Source organism: Mesoplodon bidens (genome assembly GCF_964165515.1).
Source record: "Mesoplodon bidens genome assembly, chromosome: 4".
Classification (NCBI taxonomy): domain Eukaryota; kingdom Metazoa; phylum Chordata; class Mammalia; order Artiodactyla; family Ziphiidae; genus Mesoplodon; species Mesoplodon bidens.
This window is the reverse complement of record NC_138160.1, coordinates 122794-145504: the sequence shown is the minus strand read 5'-3', so window position 1 is coordinate 145504 and position 22711 is coordinate 122794. Positions and strand designations below refer to the sequence as shown.

Here is a 22711-nt window from a genome sequence, read left to right as displayed (position 1 = left end):
ACATTGGGAGCTCAGAATGTTAACCACTGGACCACCAGGGAAGTCCCATCCCCTCATTTTCAAAACTGCTATTGATTTAAAGCACACAAGATGGTTGTGATATGAGTGGCCTTTTCAGTATGACTTCTTTGACTTAGAATGTTTTCAATGTTTATCCATGTTGTAACATGTATTATCAGTGTTTCATTCATTTTTTTATTGTGGTTAAAAATACATAACATGGGGCTTCCCTGGTGGCGCAGTGGTTGGGAGTCCGCCTGCCGATGCAGGGGACGCGGGTTCGTGCCCCGGTCTGGGAGGATCCCACATGCCGCGGAGCGGCTGGGCCCGTGAGCCATGGCCGCTGGGCCTGCGCGTCCGGAGCCTGTGCTCCGCAACGGGAGAGGCCACAACAGTGAGAGGCCCGCATACCGCAAAAAAAAAAAAAAAAAATACATAACATGGGGATGGGGGGCAAGTGGAGGGAACGGCCCAGATGCACACCATTCACGGACCCTCTGGACTGGAAGGACTCGTGAGAGCCGGAGCCCAGAAATCCGGGGATGGATAAGATGCAGCGTCCCCTCCAATTCCCGTAAGCGCCCCTTGCTCCATCCTGCACCCAAATACCTCAGCTAGGCCCTCTCCCCACTCTTGACACTCCAGACTCAGCCGGGACAGACCTCTGCAGCCGCCACTCCCCACCCTGCAGGAGAAGCTCAGAGGTCCTGTCCCCCTTTCCTCTGAGGGACTCTTTTTGGTGACCACAAAAGGATTTGGTCGCTCAGGACAAAGCTGGTAGAGGACAGTGGGATGGCTGTGCCCGGCGCGCCACGCTTCCTCCTGACCTTCGACTTGGACGAGAGTATCGTGGACGAAAACAGCGACGACTCCGTCGTGCACGTGCCGCGGCGGGCCAGCGGCTGCCTGAGAGCCTGCGTGCCACCTAGCGCGAGGGCTTCTACAACGAGTACATGCAGCGCGTCTTCCAGTACCTGGGCGAGCAGGGCGTGCGGCCGCGGGACCTGCGCGCCATCTACGAGGCCATCCCCCTGTCGCCCGGCACGGGCGGGCTGCTGCAGTTTGTGGCCAAGCAGGGTGCCTGCTTTGAGGTTATTCTCATCTCAGACGCCAACACCTTTGGCGTGGAGAGTGCGCTGCGCGCCGCCGGCCACCACGGCCTGTTCTGCCGCATCTTCAGCAACCCGTCGGGGCCCGACCCTTGGGGGCTGCTGGCGCTGCAGCCCTTCCATGCGCACAGCTGCGCTCGCTGCCCCGCCAACATGTGCCAGCACAAGGTGCTCAGCGACTATCTGCGCGAGCAGGCCGACGACGGCCTGCCCTTCAAGCACCTTTTCTACGTGAGCAACGGCGCCAACGACTTCTGCCCCATGGGGCTGCTGGCAGGCGGCGACGTGGCCTTCCCGCGCCGCCACTACCCCATGCACCGCCTTATGCAGGAGGCGCAGAAGGCCGAGCCCAGCTCCTTCCGCGCCAGGGTGGTGCCCTGGGAAACCTCCACCGAAGTGCGCCTACACCTGCATCAGGTGCTGAGGACGTGGCCTGCAGGGGCCACCCGGGCGGGGAGGGCGTGGGGCGGTGGGGGTCGGGAAAGAGAAAGCTAGTTTTATTACTCCCTTTCCCTTTCGTTTCGGTATATCCCTCCAGGATTTCCCGGAATCCCAGGTTGGTCCATTTGGGGACTGGAGGAGGGAGTTGGGAGCTGTCCCCATCTGTGCAGTTAACCCAGCTCGGCTGCCTCCCCCAGTTCCACTGCAAGCGAATTCCGGAGTCCGGCCGCAGCAGCGTGGCGCGCATATCTGAGCAGGCAGCAGTGTTTCCACAAACCTTGTCCTCTCAGCTGGGAGGACGCGGTTCCCTGTCAGGGTAGAGAAGGAACATGTCCCGCCGCATTGTGGTTAACTGTTGCCTTGGGCTGCGTGGCCTCCCTCCTCCAGTCTTCTGTCCAGAGGACCCAGGCCCCGAAATGTTTCCCCCCACCTCCCCCGCACTGGACTCCCCACAGAGAGAGGTGGTGCTCCCTGCCAACGGTCCCAGGCGTAGATCTTGCTTTACCTACTGTGGCTCTATACAACACTCCTTGCCTCCCCCAACCCCACCCTGTTAGCATCCCCACAGGATAAAAAGCTAGAGGGAACAGTCACCTCCTGTTGGTGGAAAGAGGTAGCACACTGTCCCGGGGCTCGGGTCTGGCCAGCCAGGGACCTCACAGAGCCCGAAGATGTCTCCTTGCAGCACAGCCTCGTCTATGCAGCAAGAAAGCAGGGACTTAACCAAGGTCGCCCCACTGACTGGGCCCTTTTGAGCCCCCCTCCTCCCGTATGGAAGAGAAAGCCATGATGCTTTAAAGCAGAGCCAGTGGAAACCCAAGGCCCACCTCCCTCTTCTGGGGTTTCAGAGCTGTGAAGGAGGTGAAGGGGCAGAGGTGAGCGAGGTGTCTCACGCTGCCGTCTGGGGGATGAGGGCGAGGTGAGCTCTGCTCTCAGAGAGCCCCACTTAAGTGAGAGAGCTGGTCCCCACTCTTGGAGGAGTGCCCAGCCTGGGGCACCAAGACTGAATACACAACAAAGTAGGCAACAGGCAAAAGAGCAGGGTGCGGCCCACCTTCGCAGAGGGGCACAGGGGTCTAGTGTGGAGGGCTCAGTGAGCACCGAGGAGATGGGAGATACTGCTGCTTAGGGCAGGCAGAGGAGGCTCAGTTAGCAGGAGCCTTACAGGTGGGTTGCCTTTCAGTCCCTCGGCCCGCTAGCCCTGCAGGGCAATCATCAGGAGGTCATCAGAATTTTATTCAAAGTTGGCACTTGCAGCTGGACACCCTGTCTTGCATGGCGTAAGGGTCCCCTGTGGATAAGGTCACCAAGCTCCTTGGCTTCCAGTTCTTTCCTGTCTCCAGCAGGCCTCTGGGTGCCTCCTCTTCTTTACCCGGACGCCTTCCCACTGCAATGGGGGAAAGGAAGAGACACAGCTCACAGCCCAGGAGGCGTGCCGGTCTGGTCCAGTCTTGACTGGAGCAGGCTTTGGTGTGGGACTCAAGAGGCTCACTCAAGGCGGTGCTTGGGTCAGCATCCCAGAGATCCCAGGTTGTCAGCAGCTGGGCTGCGCATAGTTCCTGGGGAAGAATCCAGACCCCTCTGAGCCGATGCCCTCACAGAAGCCATCGGAGTAGTGGCGGGTGATGCAGATAATGGTGCCCTCAGAGAAGGAGAGTTCATTGTCCTTCTGGCGGGTGTATGGGTACAGTGTCATTACTGCAGGGCGGGAGGCGAGGGGTGCCATGAGACGTGCCTCCTGCCCCGCCACAGGGATGCTTGTGCCCACATACTGGACTCCAGGGGGCAATGTGGGGAGTGGGGCAGGAGATGCCTTCTTCAAAGCCCCAGGACTCCTCCCCAGCTGAGCTAATACTCAGTATCAGGCCAGCTGCTTCCCTCCTCTGTGGGGGTGCGGTGGCGTGGAATAAAAGGCTCCACAAGTGTGACACAAGCCATCCCCTCCACTCCAAGAAACTTCAGTGTTTGAGAGCAGGGCCCCAGGATGTACCCATGTTTTGTAATCTGCTTTCAGCCCCCGTTCATCCTGGTCTTTCCACAATGTCTCTGGCAGGTGCTGGAGGTATTGCTCAGTAGGTGCTCTAGTAGGTGCTCAGTAAATACAGCAACATTGAACAGTGTAGACTTGGCCGAGTGAGCCTTCAGCAAGTCACTTAGTTTAACCTCTCAGGCTCAGCTTCGTCTGTTAAATTGGAGTGTGAAGATCCTAGGAGGTTAAGTAAAAGTGAGAAAATGGATGAGAAGCTTCGACTCTGGGGTCTGGTATAAAGCAGGGGCTAAATTATGTTAAAACCCCCCACATAACATTTGCCATTTAAATCATTTTGAGCATACAGTTCTATGGCATTAATTACATTCACGTTGTACAAATATTCTCAGCATCCACCTCCGGAAGTTATTTTCCCTATGGAAAATTCTGTATCAGTTTCTCTAAATTTTTGCCAACATTTGTTATTTTTAGCTTTCTTGATTGTAGGCTTTCTAGTGTGTGGAGGGGTCGGCGTTGTGGTGTTAACTTGCATTTCATCACGACTAATGACGATTAACATCTCTTCATGTGCTTGCTGACCATTTGTATGTCTTATCTGGAGAAGGGTCTTTTGAAGCCCTTTTTCCATTTAAAACATTGGGTTGTTTGCCGAGTCCTGCCAGGCGCTCCTCCTGGCGGCGTTGGTGTCGGTGAGTCCAGCCTGGAGCCGTCTCCGCGCTGCAGGGGCCCGCGCCCGGGGGCATCGCTAGCTGCCTCTCAGGAGAGGAGACGCCCGCCCCCCGGCGCCCGTGCCTGGAGCGCCGAGATCGTGCTGCGCCGCGCGGACGCGGCGCCGGCGGGGCGGGTCTTGCTAGGCATTGGGTGCGGGTCACCTGAGCGCGGCGGCGGTTTGCGCCCCTCTCCCGGAGGAGAATGTCCTGCAAGTGGGCGTTCCGGCGCCTGTGCCTGGAGCGCCGTGATTGTGCTGCGCCGCGCGGACGCGGCGCCGCCGGGGCGGGTCTTGCTCGGCATTGGCTGTGGGTCACCTGAGCGCGGCGGTGGTCTGCGCGCCTCTGCCGGAAGAGAGTGTCTTGGAAGTGGGCGTCCCGGCCAGAGCGCACCTGGCGCGGGGCGTCCTCGGGGCTCCTCGCCGTCAGCACCACGCGAGCTGGCGGGGGTCTAGGAAGCCAGCGCTCGGCGGCTGGGAACGACCCGTCCCGTGGGTCCCTGGCACCCCAGCGGCATCCGAGCGCGGAGCGGAGGGCTGCGGACCGCAGGTAAGGGGACGGGGGTTGGTGGGGGTGGGTGGAGGAAGGAACGAGGAATTACACCAGAGCTGTTTGGTACAGGGGCAGAAACAGAAAACTCAGACGTACCCCTGCAGAGGCCATGGGAGTTAAGTTGTAAATGCTGCTGGCTTTCAGTAGCCGGCAGCCATTCTCTTCCTGTAGCTGATGGGATACAAAGCTCTACTGGGTTGTTCTTTGCACGGGATAGTCTTGTTTTGCAGAAATTCAGCTCAGAGCCATCCTTGATGTGTAAGTGTAAGGTCGGATCTTAACAAACGGCATCGCGAAACAGAGGAAAGCTTCAAGTGAGCTTTATTAGGGGGCGCTCCCGGGCGAGGTTCACTGGTCCGAGAGAAAGGGACCAGAGAAGTCGCCCCCGGGCGAGGGCTGGGCAAGATTTTGTAGGGGAAGAAGGGAAAGGGGTGTGGTGAATCTGGGAGGGCGCAGGGAATTCCTTATCTGGTGGTCTCTTCGGGTGTCGTGGCACTATCTGGTGCCGGTTACATCAGTCTTGGGACCGCTAGTCCCGTCCCTCGAAAGGCGGGAAGGCTGGGCCGGGTGGAAATCCCCCAGGTCAGTTCCTGGAACTGGGTGGTCCGGAATGTCTCCAGGTCAGTTTCTGGAACTGGGTGGTCCGGAGAGTTTCGGTCTGATGCAACCTGTGAATCTGATTGCGTCCCCCTGCCTCTGGCCAGTTGGCCTTACATCCCGACATCTTTGGTGTAATGGGGCGGCGTTCCGATCTCTGGCTACTTCATGCTGAATGGGGGCGTCGAAAGGGGAGTCGGGCGACCAGAGGTCCGAGGCTTAGGGGAGACCAGTGGGGGTTTCTGTAGGAAGTAAGGTGTAAGGACCGAGGAACATTTGGTTTGTGGCCACCCGAGAGACTTCCTCCATGCGCCGGCGAAGGAACCTAAGAAAACGGGGGGCAAACATGAGCAAGATACAGATGAGAATTAAGGGGCCTCAGATTGGTGTTAGCCAGGTATAGAGGGTGGATCGCCACCAATCGGGAATTGGGGAGGCGGACTGTTGGTGTTTGCGTTGGAGTTCTTCTCTTAAGCGATGGAGGGCGTTTACAGCAGCATTCCTCCTGTAGGAAGAAGCAGGTACCTCCTTTGTCGGCCGTCAGGAGATCCAGGGCTCATCGATTCTGGAGAGCGACTCGGGCTATGGAGGTGATTTGGCACTGGAGAGGAGATGGAGGCGGCGGAGCCTTCAATGGCTAGCTGGAGCTTATGTTCTAAGTCGCGGGATGTTGAAACACTGTGTTAGAGCTCCCCCCCGCCCCCCGAGGCCTGCAGCGACCAGGGAGGAGGCGAGAGAGATGCCTGCGACCAGAGGAAGATAGCTCTTTTTTGTCGGGTAAGGGGCGGCGTGATTAGCGAGGAAAATTCGGCTTGGCTATACAGTGTGAGTTGTGGGACGAGAGTAACGGGGATACATGGGAAGGGGGAGGAAGAATTGATCTCTTTTGTGAGGGAACCATTGCACCACAAAAACATGCCTGGTGGTGCTTCAATTGATGTGTTTACCGTGAGGGATGTGTTGCAAAGAAACCCGGTATCAGCTAGATTTGGGTGGCTGCCGTAACAGATGGTGAGATTTTTTTTTTTTCATTTCTAACTAGTCAATTTATTAATAGAAGACTTTATAATCTTTCTAATGATAAAACTTTGTTTCTTGACTTCTGAGAGTTTTAGTTCTTCCTTATTCCCCCTATCCATTTCCCCCTCCTCCTTTCTTCACAAGTTCCACTGGTGAGATTTTTTTGAATCAAGGAATATGGGGACTTTTAACGGGGAAAAAGGTGGGTTTGGGGATGTGTAGGAAGTAGAATTGAAGGGTTGGTCGAGTGGGACAGCAGCCAAGGGTGGCCGGCCAAGCGAGGCACATAGAAAGCAGTCGGAGATGTTACCTATTCCTGTGTGGTTGAGTATCTGCAGTGTTTGTTTGGTCAGTTCGGCTGCTGCTGCTAGGGCCCGAAGGCATGGTTGCCATCCCCGAATGGTTGGGTGTAGCTGTTTGGATAGGTAAGCCACGGGGCGGTAGGAAGGCTCAACAGGCTGGGCAAGGAGTCCAGTGGCTATTCCAGCCCGTTCATCTACAAAAAGGTGAAAAGGTTGGTTTTGGTTGGGCAGAGAAAGGGGAGAAGATATCAGAGCATTACAGAGGGTGAGAAAGGCCTGTCGAACGGCGGAAGGAGAGGTGAGGGGTCCTTGAGGAGTTTCTTTAGCGGCTAGATATAAGGGTTTAGCGAGGAGAGCAAAGTTAGGGATCCAGTGTCGGAAAAATCCTATAAGGCCCAAAAAAGAATTTGTTCCGCTGTTTCCGGAGGCTGGAGTTCACGGATAATCCGGGTGCGATCGGCTGTTAGACCTTTGGTGGTGGGGGTAAGGTGGAGCCCCAGGTAGGTTACAGAAGATACAGATAACTGAGCCTTGGCTGGAGACCCGATAACCACGAGAGCCAAGGTAATTGAGGAGATCTGCAGTTTGTTGTCTTGAGAGGCTGAGATGGGCTACAAAGGAGGAGGTCATCTACATATTGAAGGAGTGTGCTGGGGGTACCGGAGCAGGAAGTGAGGTCCTGTGCCAGCGCCTGACCGAAGAGGTGAGGACTCTCGTGGAAGCCCTGGGGAAGAACTGTCCAGGTGAGCTGACTGGAAGTATGAGTATCCGGATCCGTCCAGGTAAAGGTGAAGAGGAAATACGAGTCAGGATGTAGGGGGATAGTGAAAAAGGCATCTTTGAGATCTAGAACCGTAAAGTGGGTTGTGGATGGGGGGATATGGGAGAGCAAGATGTATGGGTTTGGTACTACTGGGTGGAGAGGGATTATGGCTTCATTGATTAGGAGGTGGTCCTGGACTAGGCGATAATCCCCAGAGGCCTTGCGGACAGGCAGGATGGGGGTGTTTCAGGGAGTCAGTGGGGATAAGGAGTCCCTGGTTTAGGAGTCTGGTGATAATAGGTTGTAGGCCCCTAAGGTGAGTCTCAGAGATGGGAAATTGGGGCCTTGATGGAAATTTGGAGAGGTCCTTTAGGCGGATGAGGACGGGGGAATGGTGTGTTGCTATTATGGGCTTAGAAGCATCCTAGACATGGGGATTGATTGGGTTCCGTGTGATTGGAAGAGGGGGATAGGAGGGGGAGGGTTCTAGAGACAGGCCGAGAAGAGGAAGCAGGAGTTGGGAGGAGGGGACCTTAGGGTCAAATCTATCCAGCTGGAGGGAGGCCCCTAAGTGGAAAAGGACATCTCGGCCTAGCAAGGGAACTGGGCAGGATGGTATGACTAAGAAGGAATGAGTAAAAGGGAGTCCTTCGATATGACATGGGAGTGGACCGGTCTGGAGTGGGAAGGATGGTTTGCCATCAATACCCATGACCGAGATCTGGGAAGGAGAAACTGGCTCGGAATAAGTAGGCAGGACCGAATAGGTAGCCCCCGTGTCCCCCAGAAATGAGATGGGCTTACCCGCTACCTGTAGCGTTACCCTGGGCTCGGTGAGGGTGATGGGGGTCTTCGAGTCCGGGTGCTGTCAGTCGTCAGCCAATCCCAGCAGTTCGAGTGGTAATGCCATTGGGTCGGCCTGCCCCCCCACGTGGAGACGCTGAGGGAGGGCCAGTCGTAAGGCAGTCACTCTTCCAGTGGCCCGTTAACCCGCAGCTGGGACAGGGCTTAGAAGGAGGTCGGGGATGGGGACATTGGCGAGCCCAGTGGCCTTTTCCGCATTTGAAGCAGGCCCCCGGCGGGGTTGCCTTTTGCAGACCCCATGGATGCTGTGATACATGGGAGATGGCCGGCCTTAGGGCGGCTACAAGAGGTTGGGTTTGGAGGGCCACCTTCTGGTGCATCCGAGCCTGTCAGCTGGATCCTGCCAAATCCTCACGGTAGTGTAGACTTTAAAGGCCATCTTTACCAGATCTCGAATAGGGGTTTGAGGGCCATCTTCTGCCCGTTTTAATTTCTTTCGGATGTCTGGGGCTGATTGGGTGATAAAATGGGTGGCTAGGACCGCTGCCCCTGCCGGGGTGTCGGGATCCAGCTGGGTGTAGAAAGTTAAGGCCGCTGTAAGGAGATAGAGAAAGATAGAGAAAGATAGCTGGATTTTCGTTAGGTTCTTGGATTATCTCTTTAGTTTTTCAAAATTGACTACCTTATGAGCAGCAGCCTGCATGCCAGCCAGGAGGCACTGGATCATGAGGTCGTGTTTATGACGGCCATCTTGGCCATCCTGATAAGTCCAGCCTGGATTGGTACCAGGTACAGCAGTCACTCCGACAGGCATGGAGTTGTCAGTAAGGTGAACCTGATCTGCATGATTTCGGGCAGCAGTTTGAATTCTCTTTCCCTCTCATCAGGGGTCAGAGTAGAAGATAGGATCACAGAGATATCGTAACAGGTTAGATCGTAAGCTTGAGAGAGGTAGCAATATTATTTGATGTAGCGGGAAGAGTCCGCCGAAAAGGAGCCTAATCGCGTTTCTATTTGAGAGAGAACTTGGAGGGAAAAGGGAACATGAACTGTAACTAATCCTTCCGCTCCTTCTACCTCCCTCAGAGGGCAGAGGAGATTTGGATCTTGGGAGTCGGGAGAGCGTGTATGTGCACTAATTGGCGAAGCAAGAGGCAAGGGAGGAGAAACCGTTGAGGGAGGCGGGGGAGCGGTTGGATGGGCCGGAGCGGCTGTGGGATGAGGAGGGACCGCTTCAGGGTTGGGTGGAGGCTGGAGAGGAGCTCTGGAGGAGGGAGAGGTGAGAGATTCGGGTGGGTCGCCTAGTGGAGAGGAGTCATCATCAAAGGAAATTAGGGGCTTGGATGTAGGAGATGCCTGTTTGGCAGGAGAGATCTGGGAAGTGGAACAATCGACGTAGAGGGAGGGGCGGGAGCATAAATACCAGAAGGCCTGAACATAGGGGACCTCGGATCATTTGCCCATCCTGCGGCAGTAATTATCTAGATCACGGAGGATGTTAAAATTGAAAGTCCCTTCAGGAGGCCATTTGGATTGACTGTCTAGAGAATATTGTGGCCTGGCCACAGTGGAATAGAAAATAAGCCGTCGGCAACGGAGAACTTGGGAGAAACCGAGGGCTGTAAAATTGGCTAGGAGACACCCCAGGGGTGTCTTAGAATCTGGTTTCGATTCTGAGGTTCCCATGACCCCCAGTCTGTCCCTGAGTGAATGGAGGAGGAGAGAGGCGTGCCTGGTCTCAGTCTCCAATTCACGGCAGGTCGGAGAGCAGTCAGGTGATTGGGACGTCTCCACAGTTCCATAGACCTCACTTGCTATATGGTCGGTCTTTTGATATATGTATTTAATAGGTATTTGTACATGTATGGTAACCCTAATCTTAATTTTTCCATTCACCCCACCTATCCTTTTAGATAAGCATACTTCTAAGTCTGTGAGTGTCTTTCTCTGTGAAAATATGTTCATTTGTGTTAGTTATTAGTTAACACCTATAAGTGATATCATAGGATATAGGTTTTTGCTTTCTGACTTACCTCATGTTCTGTGATTATCTCCAAGCTCATCTATGGTGCTTCAAATAGCAGTGTTTCATTGTTTTCCATGGCTAATATTCTGTTGTATAAATAGACCACTTCTTCTTTATCTGTTCATCTGTTGATGGACATTTTGGTTGCTTCACTGTCTTGGCTATTGTGAATAAGGCTGCAGTGCAGATTTTGCAGCCCGGGTCTTCTCGATTCAGGTCTCAGGTGAGAGGCCCAGTGGTGTGACTGCTGGATTGAATGGTACCTCAATTTTTATTTTAATTGCAGCTCCCTTCTGTTCTCATTATTGGCTGTTACCACTTTACATTTCACCAGAAGCTAGAGGGTACAGTGTTCTCTAAAACCCCTTCAATATTTATTGTTTGTAGTCTTTTTGCTGATGGCCAGTTGAGTGGTGTGAGTTGAAACCTTTTTGTAGATTAGATTTGCACGAGTCTAATAATTACTGAGGTTGGGCTTTTATCCATTTTCCTTTTTTTAAAAGAGTGAGCCAAATTAACCTCTTCATATTATTTTCTTGAAAAATTTGCAGTTTTGAATTTTTTTGGCCATTCCCTACCTCCGCACAGTTGTTTAGGGCAGGTGTCCTTTACAGCCCTGAGTCCTTGTGAATGTTAAGTGACCATTAGCTGTGGGTTTAAAGTTGCTCTTGTGGGAAACGGCCACAAGGCGGCAGCATTTCTACATTTCCAACTCTGGGTTTTTGGGCAACAGAGCTTTCCTGGAAATCGTGTTAGTAAGCTGCAAATTAGAGTGGAATGTGCCAGCGAAAAGCCCCAAGAGTTTATATCTCCTAAATTATTGTTTGTTTTTTATATTTAATTTTTATTAATTATCAGAGCAAATTTGATAAAAATGTAGATTCTCCTAGGTGTACAGTCTCCGGTTCATCCTATCAATGTATCTGTCTATTCCTCTTTGGATCCTTTCCCGTGTATGTTATTATAGAGTGTTGAGTAGACCTCTCTTCGTATTCCATAGGTATTGTGTGATTATATATTTCATATGTATTAGTACATGTCTGTTAACCCCCATATCCTAATTCATACATTCCTTACACCTTTCCATTTGGTTAAACATAATTTGGTTTTCTGAATCTATGTGTGTCTTCTCTTGGAAATTATTTCATGGGTATCAATTTTTAGGTAACACCTATAAGTGATGTCATAGGATGTCTGTCTTTCGGTTTCTTTCTTACTTCAAGTTGGGTGATTATCTGTAGATCCTTCTATAGTGGTGCCAACAGCACTGTTCCATGCTTTTTCATGGCTAATATTCCATTGTGTACATGGACGACTTCTTCTTGGTGCATTTTTCTGTTGATGGACATTTTGGTTTCTTCCAGGTCTTGGGATGGTACATGTTGCTGCAGTGCAGGATTGCCAGCCTGTGTCTTTTTGATTCTGGTCTACTCAGGTGATAGGCCCATGAGTGGGCCTACCAGATCACATGGTAACTCCATTTTTACCCTTAAACGCACCTCCACTCTGTTCTCACTACTGGCTGTTACCAGGTTACATCCCACCAGCAGCTAAAGGGTACAGAGTTCTCTAAAACCCCTTCAGCATTTATTCTTTTAGACTTTTTTTGCTGATAATCATTCTGACGGCTGTGAGGTGAACGTTTTCGTACACTGGATTTGCATGGCTTTATTAATTCCTGATGTTCAGCTTTTTTCCATTCCTGTTTTTTTAACAAAAAAAGAAAGAAAGAAAAAGAAACAGAACACAAATGTGCGTAAAATATGCCTCTTGAAACTGTCGGTTTGAAATATGGACGTCTTTTGAATTTTTTGGTCTATATATGACCCCAGGATTTGTTTTCAGGGCAGGTGTCATTTACAGGCCTGCAATGATTTTGAATATCAACTGACCATTAGCGCTGGGATTAAAGCTGCTGTTGTGTGAAACGGCCACAAGGTGGCAGCATTTCTCCCATACCAAATCTGGTTACTAGGGCAACAGAGCCTCAATGGAAGTCGTGTTCTAGGTTGTAATTTAGAATGGAATATCCCGGGAGAAAGCTCCTTAAGTTTGTCTCACAACTTCTTGTTCGTTTTTTTAATATAATTTTTATTTTTTATCACAGCAAGTTTGATTTCAATATTTGGCTTGTTCTAGGTGTGCAAGATGTCGTTCTTGTACACATAAACATACGTGTATTCTTCCTGGGATCGTTGCCCATGTACGTTACGACAGAATGTTGAGTAGTCTTCTCTTGGTATTCTGTAGGTCTTTGGTGATTATATATTTCACCTGTGTTTGTATACGTCTGTTAACCCCAATATCCTAATGTATCCAATCCACACAAATTTCCATTGGTGAAACATAAGTTTGTTGAATGAATCTGTGATTGCCCTTCTCTGTGGAGATATCTTCACTGGTATCAATTTATAGGTAACACCTATAAGTGATATCATACGATATGTGTATTTCCCTTTCTGATTTACTACATGTTGTGTGATTACCTCTAGACTCATCTACGGTGCTGCAAATGGCATTGTGTCCTTTTTTTCCTTGGCTAATATTCCGTCTGTACATGTACCAGTTAGTCTTTTTCCACTCATCTGTTGATGGACTTTTTGGTTGCTTCCATGCCTTGGCTATTGTAATGCTGCGGCAATGCACATATGCCTGCCTGTGTCTTTCCAATTATGTCTTCTTAGGTTATAGGCCCAGGGGTGGGCCTGCTGAATCATACGGTAGCAAAATGTTTACCTTGTAAAGGCACCTCCATTCTGTTCTCATTAGTGGCTCTTACCAGGTTACGTCCCACTTAAAGTTGAGGGTATGCACTTCTCCACAACACCTTCAGCATTTATTGTTTGTAGATTTTTGCTGATGTTTATTCTGACTAGTGTGTTCTGATACCTGTTTGTGGTTGGATTTGCATGTGTCTCATAATCCCTTGAAATTGAGCTTTCTGGCATGTCCTTTTATTCTTCAAACTGTGAGTACAGCTTACCTCTTCAAATTGTTTTCGTGACGTATGTGTGATATTTAGAAATATTTTGGCCATTACCTCCCTCAAGACATTTTGAGGGCAGGTTTCATTTACAGCCCTCCAGTACTGGTGCATATGAAGTGACCCTGAGCACAGGTTTTAAAGATGCTGTTGCAGGTCAAGGCCAGAGGGCGGCAGCATTTCTGCTTTTGCCAATCTGGTAACTAGGGAAAAAGATCTTCCTGGCAGTGGTGTTCCTCGGTTATAAATTAGAGTGGAATGTGCCTGGATAAACCCCCAAAAGCTGATGTCTCCTTACCTATGTTTGTTTTCTAAATTGAATTTATATTTTTTTTTATTGGAGTCATATTCCATTGTGTACATGGACCACTTCTTCTTTCTGCATTCCTCTGTTGATGGACATTTTCGTAGCTTGCAAGTGTTGGCTATGGTAAATATTGTTGGAGTGCAAGATTGCCAGCCTGTGTCTATTTTTTTTTTTTTTTTGCGGTACGTGGGCATCTCTCTGCCGTGGCCCCTCCCATTGCAGAGCACAGGCTCCGGACACACAGGCCCAGCAGCCATAGCTCACGGGACCAGCCACTCCACGGCATGTGGGATTTTCCTGAAACAGGGCATGAACCCGTGTCCCTTGCATCGCCGGTGGACTGTCAACCAGTGTGCCTCCAGTGAAGCCCAGCCTGTGTCTTTTTGATTCTCATCCTCTCAGGTGATAGGCCCAGCAGTGGGTTTGCCTGATTGAATGGTAGCTCAGTATTTACCTTTTCAAGGCACCTCCTTTGTGTTTTCCTTACTGGCTCTTACCATGTCCCACGTTGAACCAAGGGTAGGCATTTCTCGACAACCCCTTCAGCATTTATTGTTTGCAGAATTTTTGCTGATGGCCATTCTGACTGGTGTGAGCTGATAGGATTTTTGTAATTTGGATTTACATGTCTTTAATTATTCCTAATGTTCAGCATTTGTCCACACCTTTTTTTTAACATCTTTATTGCAGTATAATTGCTTTACAATGGTGTGTTAGTTTCTGCTTTATAACAAAGTGAATCAGCTGTACATATACATATATCCCCATATCTCCTCCCTCTTGCATCTCCCTCCCTCCCACCCTCCCTATCCCAACACTCTAGGTGGTCACAAAGCACCGAGCTGATCTCCCTGTGCTACGTGGATGCTTCCCACTAGCTATCTGTTTTACATATGGTTAAGGACACGGGTAGGGGGAAGGGTAAGCTGGGACAAAGTGAGAGAGTTGCATGGACTTATATATACTACCATATGTCCACACCTTTTAAAATTTCTGTTAAAAAGTGAAAAAAAAAACCGGAGAGTACAATTAACCACCTGAAATTGTCTTCTTGTAAGGTTGCCGTCAAAATTGAATTTTTTGGTGAATTTTCGACCCCAGGATTGTTTTTTAGGGCAGGTGTCATTCACAGGCCTGTAATGAGTGTGAATATTTAGTGACCATTATTAGCACTGGGTTTAAAGCTGCTGTTGTGGGAAACGGCCACAAGGCGGCAGCATTTTTCCATTCCCAAATCTGGTTACTAGGGCAGCAGAGCCTTTCTGGAAGTCCTGTGCCTAGGTTGTAAATTAAAATGGAATGTGCCAGGAGAAACCCCCATAAGTTTATCTTACATTAATTCTTGTTCGTTGTTTTAGTTTTTTAATCAGGATAATGATTAGAATATTGTTTGTCCTAGGTGTACACAATCTGGTTCATTTGTGCATTTTATATATATATATATATATATATATATATATATGTATATATGTATATATATATATATATATATTCCCGTACAGAGCCAATTCCCATGTAAATTATTGCAGAGTGTTCCATAGACCTCCCTTGCTATATGGTCGGTACACGTATGGTAACCCTAATCTTAATTTTTCCATTCACCCCACCATTCCTTTTAGATAAGCATAGTTTATTTTCTAAGTCTGTGAGTGTCTTCCTCTGTGGAAATATATTCATTTGTGTCAGTTGTTAGATAACGCCTATAAGTGGTATCATAGGATATGTCTTTTGCTTTCCGACTTACCTCATGTTCTGTGATTATCTACAGGATCAACTATGGTGCCTCAAAGAGCAGTGTTTCATTGTTTTCCATGGCAAATATTCCATTTTGTACATGGACCACTCCTTCTTTTTCCACTCATCTGGTGACGGACATTTTGGTTACCTCCATGTCTTGGTTATTGTGAAAATTCCTGTAGTGCGGTTGTTGAAGCCTGTGCCTTCTCGACTCTGGACTTCTCAGGTGAGAGGCTCAGCAGTGGGCCTGCTGAATGGAATGGTGGCTCAATTTTTACGTTTAAACGCAGCTCCTTTCTCTTCTCATTATTTGCTGTTACCACTTTACATCTCACCAGAAGCTACAGGGTACAGTGTTCTCTAAAACCCCTTCAGCATTTATTGCTTGTAGACTTTTTGCTGATGGTAGTTGACATGTGTGAGTTGAAAATTTTTGGAGGTTAGACTTGCATGAGTCTTAATAATTCCTGATGTTGAGCTTTTATCCATTTTCCTCTTTTTTGAAAATGAGTAAAACTTACCCCTCCATACTATCTCCTTGAAAATATGCCAGTTTTGAATTTTTTTGGCCACTCCCTACCTCCGCACAATTGTTTAGGGCAGGTGTCCTTTACAGCCCTGAGTCCTTGTGAATGTTAAGTGACCATTAGCTGTGGGTTTAAAGTTGCTCTTGTGGGAAACGGCCACAAGGCAGCAGCATTTCTACATTTCCAACTCTGGGTTTTTGGGCAACAGAGCTTTCCTGGAAATCGTGTTAGTAAGCTGCAAATTAGAGTGGAATGTGCCAGCGAAAAGCCCCAAGAGTTTATATCTCCTAAATTATTGTTTGTTTTTTAAATTTAATTTTTATTATCAGAGCAAATTTGATAAAAATGTAGATTCTCCTAGGTGTACAGTCTCCGGTTCATCCTATCAATGTATCTGTCTATTCCTCTTTGGATCCTTTCCCGTGTATGTTATTATAGAGTGTTGAGTAGACCTCTCTTCGTATTCCATAGGTATTGTGTGATTATATATTTCATATGTATTAGTACATGTCTGTTAACCCCCATATCCTAATTCATACATTCCTTACACCTTTCCATTTGGTTAAACATAATTTGGTTTTCTGAATCTATGTGTGTCCTTCTCTTGGAAATTATTTCATGGGTATCAATTTTTAGGTAACACCTATAAGTGATGTCATAGGATGTCTGTCTTTCGGTTTCTTTCTTACTTCATGTTGGGTGATTATCTGTAGATCCTTCTATAGTGGTGCCAACGGCACTGTTCCATGCTTTTTCATGGCTAATATTCCATTGTGTACATGGACGACTTCTTCTTGGTGCATTTTTCTGTTGATGGATATTTTGGTTTCTTCCAGGTCTTGGGATGGTACATGTTGCTGCAGTGCAGGATTGCCAGCCTGTGTCTTTTTGATTCTGGTCTAATCAGGTGATAACCCCATGAGTGGGCCTACAGGATCACATGGTAACTCCATTTTTACCCCTAAACGCACCTCCAATCTGGTCTCACTACTGGCTGTTACCAGGTTTCATCCCACCAGCAGCTAAAGGGTACACAGTTCTCTAAAACCCCTTCAGCATTTATTCTTTTAGACTTTTTTGCTGATAATCATTCTGACGGCTGTGAGGTGAACGTTTTCGTACACTGGACTTGCATGGCTTTATTAATTCCTGATGTTCAGCCTTTTTCCATTCCCATTTTTTTAACAAAAAAAGACAGGAAAAGAAACAGAAGCCAAATGTGCATAAATTATGCCTCTTGAAACTGTCGTTTTGAAATATGGACGTCTTTTGAATTTTTTGGTCGATATATGACCCCAGGATTTGTTTTCAGGGCAGGTGTCATTTACAGGCCTGCAATGATTTTGAATATCAACTGACCATTAGCGCTGGGATTAAAGCTGCTGTTGTGTGAAACGGCCACAAGGTGGCAGCATTTCTCCCATACCAAATCTGGTTACTAGGGCAACAGAGCCTCAATGGAAGTCGTGTTCTAGGTTGTAATTTAGAATGGAATATCCCGGGAGAAAGCTCCTTAAGTTTGTCTCACAACTTCTTGTTCGTTTTTTTAATATAATTTTTATTTTTTATCACAGCAAGTTTGATTTCAATATTTGGCTTGTTCTAGGTGTGCAAGATGTCGTTCTTGTACACATAAACATACGTGTATTCTTCCTGGGATCGTTGCCCATGTACGTTACGACAGAATGTTGAGTAGTCTTCTCTTGGTATTCTGTAGGTCTTTGGTGATTATATATTTCACCTGTGTTTGTATACGTCTGTTAACCCCAATATCCTAATGTATCCAATCCACACAAATTTCCATTGGTGAAACATAAGTTTGTTGAATGAATCTGTGATTGCCCTTCTCTGTGGAGATATCTTCACTGGTATCAATTTATAGGTAACACCTATAAGTGATATCATACGATATGTGTATTTCCCTTTCTGATTTACTACATGTTGTGTGATTACCTCTAGACTCATCTACGGTGCTGCAAATGGCATTGTGTCCTTTTTTTCCTTGGCTAATATTCCGTCTGTACATGTACCAGTTAGTCTTTTTCCACTCATCTGTTGATGGACTTTTTGGTTGCTTCCATGCCTTGGCTATTGTAATGCTGCGGCAATGCACATATGCCTGCCTGTGTCTTTCCAATTATGTCTTCTTAGGTTATAGGCCCAGGGGTGGGCCTGCTGAATCATACGGTAGCAAAATGTTTACCTTGTAAAGGCACCTCCATTCTGTTCTCATTAGTGGCTCTTACCAGGTTACGTCCCACTTAAAGTTGAGGGTATGCACTTCTCCACAACACCTTCAGCATTTATTGTTTGTAGATTTTTGCTGATGTTTATTCTGACTAGTGTGTTCTGATACCTGTTTGTGGTTGGATTTGCATGTGTCTCATAATCCCTTGAAATTGAGCTTTCTGGCATGTCCTTTTATTCTTCAAACTGTGAGTACAGCTTACCTCTTCAAATTGTTTTCGTGACGTATGTGTGATATTTAGAAATATTTTGGCCATTACCTCCCTCAAGACATTTTGAGGGCAGGTTTCATTTACAGCCCTCCAGTACTGGTGCATATGAAGTGACCCTGAGCACAGGTTTTAAAGATGCTGTTGCAGGTCAAGGCCAGAGGGCGGCAGCATTTCTGCTTTTGCCAATCTGGTAACTAGGGAAAAAGATCTTCCTGGCAGTGGTGTTCCTCGGTTATAAATTAGAGTGGAATGTGCCTGGATAAACCCCCAAAAGCTGATGTCTCCTTACCTATGTTTGTTTTCTAAATTGAATTTATATTTTTTTTTATTGGAGTCATATTCCATTGTGTACATGGACCACTTCTTCTTTCTGCATTCCTCTGTTGATGGACATTTTCGTAGCTTGCAAGTGTTGGCTATGGTAAATATTGTTGGAGTGCAAGATTGCCAGCCTGTGTCTATTTTTTTTTTTTTTTGCGGTACGTGGGCATCTCTCTGCCGTGGCCCCTCCCATTGCAGAGCACAGGCTCCGGACACACAGGCCCAGCAGCCATAGCTCACGGGACCAGCCACTCCACGGCATGTGGGATTTTCCTGAAACAGGGCATGAACCCGTGTCCCTTGCATCGCCGGTGGACTGTCAACCAGTGTGCCTCCAGTGAAGCCCAGCCTGTGTCTTTTTGATTCTCATCCTCTCAGGTGATAGGCCCAGCAGTGGGTTTGCCTGATTGAATGGTAGCTCAGTATTTACCTTTTCAAGGCACCTCCTTTGTGTTTTCCTTACTGGCTCTTACCATGTCCCACGTTGAACCAAGGGTAGGCATTTCTCGACAACCCCTTCAGCATTTATTGTTTGCAGAATTTTTGCTGATGGCCATTCTGACTGGTGTGAGCTGATAGGATTTTTGTAATTTGGATTTACATGTCTTTAATTATTCCTAATGTTCAGCATTTGTCCACACCTTTTTTTTAACATCTTTATTGCAGTATAATTGCTTTACAATGGTGTGTTAGTTTCTGCTTTATAACAAAGTGAATCAGCTGTACATATACATATATCCCCATATCTCCTCCCTCTTGCATCTCCCTCCCTCCCACCCTCCCTATCCCAACACTCTAGGTGGTCACAAAGCACCGAGCTGATCTCCCTGTGCTACGTGGATGCTTCCCACTAGCTATCTGTTTTACATATGGTTAAGGACACGGGTAGGGGGAAGGGTAAGCTGGGACAAAGTGAGAGAGTTGCATGGACTTATATATACTACCATATGTCCACACCTTTTAAAATTTCTGTTAAAAAGTGAAAAAAAAAAACCGGAGAGTACAATTAACCACCTGAAATTGTCTTCTTGTAAGGTTGCCGTCAAAATTGAATTTTTTGGTGAATTTTCGACCCCAGGATTGTTTTTTAGGGCAGGTGTCATTCACAGGCCTGTAATGAGTGTGAATATTTAGTGACCATTATTAGCACTGGGTTTAAAGCTGCTGTTGTGGGAAACGGCCACAAGGCGGCAGCATTTTTCCATTCCCAAATCTGGTTACTAGGGCAGCAGAGCCTTTCTGGAAGTCCTGTGCCTAGGTTGTAAATTAAAATGGAATGTGCCAGGAGAAACCCCCATAAGTTTATCTTACATTAATTCTTGTTCGTTGTTTTAGTTTTTTAATCAGGATAATGATTAGAATATTGTTTGTCCTAGGTGTACACAATCTGGTTCATTTGTGCATTTTATATATATATATATATATATATATATATATATGTATATATGTATATATATATATATATATATTCCCGTACAGAGCCAATTCCCATGTAAATTATTGCAGAGTGTTCCATAGACCTCCCTTGCTATATGGTCGGTACACGTATGGTAACCCTAATCTTAATTTTTCCATTCACCCCACCATTCCTTTTAGATAAGCATAGTTTATTTTCTAAGTCTGTGAGTGTCTTCCTCTGTGGAAATATATTCATTTGTGTCAGTTGTTAGATAACGCCTATAAGTGGTATCATAGGATATGTCTTTTGCTTTCCGACTTACCTCATGTTCTGTGATTATCTACAGGATCAACTATGGTGCCTCAAAGAGCAGTGTTTCATTGTTTTCCATGGCAAATATTCCATTTTGTACATGGACCACTCCTTCTTTTTCCACTCATCTGGTGACGGACATTTTGGTTACCTCCATGTCTTGGTTATTGTGAAAATTCCTGTAGTGCGGTTGTTGAAGCCTGTGCCTTCTCGACTCTGGACTTCTCAGGTGAGAGGCTCAGCAGTGGGCCTGCTGAATGGAATGGTGGCTCAATTTTTACGTTTAAACGCAGCTCCTTTCTCTTCTCATTATTTGCTGTTACCACTTTACATCTCACCAGAAGCTACAGGGTACAGTGTTCTCTAAAACCCCTTCAGCATTTATTGCTTGTAGACTTTTTGCTGATGGTAGTTGACATGTGTGAGTTGAAAATTTTTGGAGGTTAGACTTGCATGAGTCTTAATAATTCCTGATGTTGAGCTTTTATCCATTTTCCTCTTTTTTGAAAATGAGTAAAACTTACCCCTCCATACTATCTCCTTGAAAATATGCCAGTTTTGAATTTTTTTGGCCACTCCCTACCTCCGCACAATTGTTTAGGGCAGGTGTCCTTTACAGCCCTGAGTCCTTGTGAATGTTAAGTGACCATTAGCTGTGGGTTTAAAGTTGCTCTTGTGGGAAACGGCCACAAGGCAGCAGCATTTCTACATTTCCAACTCTGGGTTTTTGGGCAACAGAGCTTTCCTGGAAATCGTGTTAGTAAGCTGCAAATTAGAGTGGAATGTGCCAGCGAAAAGCCCCAAGAGTTTATATCTCCTAAATTATTGTTTGTTTTTTAAATTTAATTTTTATTATCAGAGCAAATTTGATAAAAATGTAGATTCTCCTAGGTGTACAGTCTCCGGTTCATCCTATCAATGTATCTGTCTATTCCTCTTTGGATCCTTTCCCGTGTATGTTATTATAGAGTGTTGAGTAGACCTCTCTTCGTATTCCATAGGTATTGTGTGATTATATATTTCATATGTATTAGTACATGTCTGTTAACCCCCATATCCTAATTCATACATTCCTTACACCTTTCCATTTGGTTAAACATAATTTGGTTTTCTGAATCTATGTGTGTCCTTCTCTTGGAAATTATTTCATGGGTATCAATTTTTAGGTAACACCTATAAGTGATGTCATAGGATGTCTGTCTTTCGGTTTCTTTCTTACTTCATGTTGGGTGATTATCTGTAGATCCTTCTATAGTGGTGCCAACGGCACTGTTCCATGCTTTTTCATGGCTAATATTCCATTGTGTACATGGACGACTTCTTCTTGGTGCATTTTTCTGTTGATGGATATTTTGGTTTCTTCCAGGTCTTGGGATGGTACATGTTGCTGCAGTGCAGGATTGCCAGCCTGTGTCTTTTTGATTCTGGTCTAATCAGGTGATAACCCCATGAGTGGGCCTACAGGATCACATGGTAACTCCATTTTTACCCCTAAACGCACCTCCAATCTGGTCTCACTACTGGCTGTTACCAGGTTTCATCCCACCAGCAGCTAAAGGGTACACAGTTCTCTAAAACCCCTTCAGCATTTATTCTTTTAGACTTTTTTGCTGATAATCATTCTGACGGCTGTGAGGTGAACGTTTTCGTACACTGGACTTGCATGGCTTTATTAATTCCTGATGTTCAGCCTTTTTCCATTCCCATTTTTTTAACAAAAAAAGACAGGAAAAGAAACAGAAGCCAAATGTGCATAAATTATGCCTCTTGAAACTGTCGTTTTGAAATATGGACGTCTTTTGAATTTTTTGGTCGATATATGACCCCAGGATTTGTTTTCAGGGCAGGTGTCATTTACAGGCCTGCAATGATTTTGAATATCCACTGACCATTAGCGCTGGGATTAAAGCTGCAGTTGTGTGAAACGGCCACAAGGTGGCAGCAGTTCTCCCTTACCAAATCTGGTTACTAGGGCAACAGAGCCTCAATGGAAGTCGTGTTCTAGATTGGAATTTAGAACGGAATGTGCCAGGAGAAAGCCCCTCAAGTTTGTCTCACTACTTCTTGTTCGTGTTTTTAATTTAATTTTTTATTTTTTATTACAGCAAGTTTGATTACAACGTTTGGCTTGTTGTAGGTGTGCAAGATATGGTTCTTTTACACATAAACATATGTCTATTCTTCCTGGGATCCTTATCCCATGTACGTTATAACAGAATGTTGAGTAGTCTTCTCTTGGTATTCCGTAGGTCTTTGGTGATTATATATTTCACCTGTGTTTGTATACGTCTGTTAACCCCAATATCCTAATGTATCCAATCCTCACACCTTTCCATTGGTGAACCATAAATTTGT

At 47.0% G+C, this 22711-nt stretch overlaps 2 long non-coding RNA genes and 1 pseudogene across 3 annotated transcripts in view; 1 reads left to right on the top strand and 2 right to left on the bottom strand.

Annotated features, from left to right (window-relative positions):
- Positions 1-226: 226 nt before the first annotated feature.
- Positions 227-1743, top strand: LOC308616454 (phosphoethanolamine/phosphocholine phosphatase-like; annotated as a pseudogene). The gene has a single exon. The product of its transcript is annotated as a phosphoethanolamine/phosphocholine phosphatase-like (transcript).
- A 3360-nt stretch (positions 1744-5103) lies between these two features.
- Positions 5104-11809, bottom strand: LOC308616666. The gene is made up of 2 exons (XR_014015739.1): positions 10319-11809; positions 5104-5997 (listed from the first exon to the last, which is right to left on the bottom strand). It is a non-coding gene; the product is annotated as an uncharacterized lncRNA (long non-coding RNA).
- Positions 11810-11812: 3 nt separating this feature from the next.
- The window catches only part of LOC308616667, a 55901-nt gene continuing 45002 nt past the window's right edge, over positions 11813-22711 (bottom strand). Inside the window, exon 4 of the long non-coding RNA XR_014015740.1 lies at positions 11813-12013. This is a non-coding gene — a long non-coding RNA (uncharacterized lncRNA). The remainder of the gene's footprint in view (positions 12014-22711) is intronic.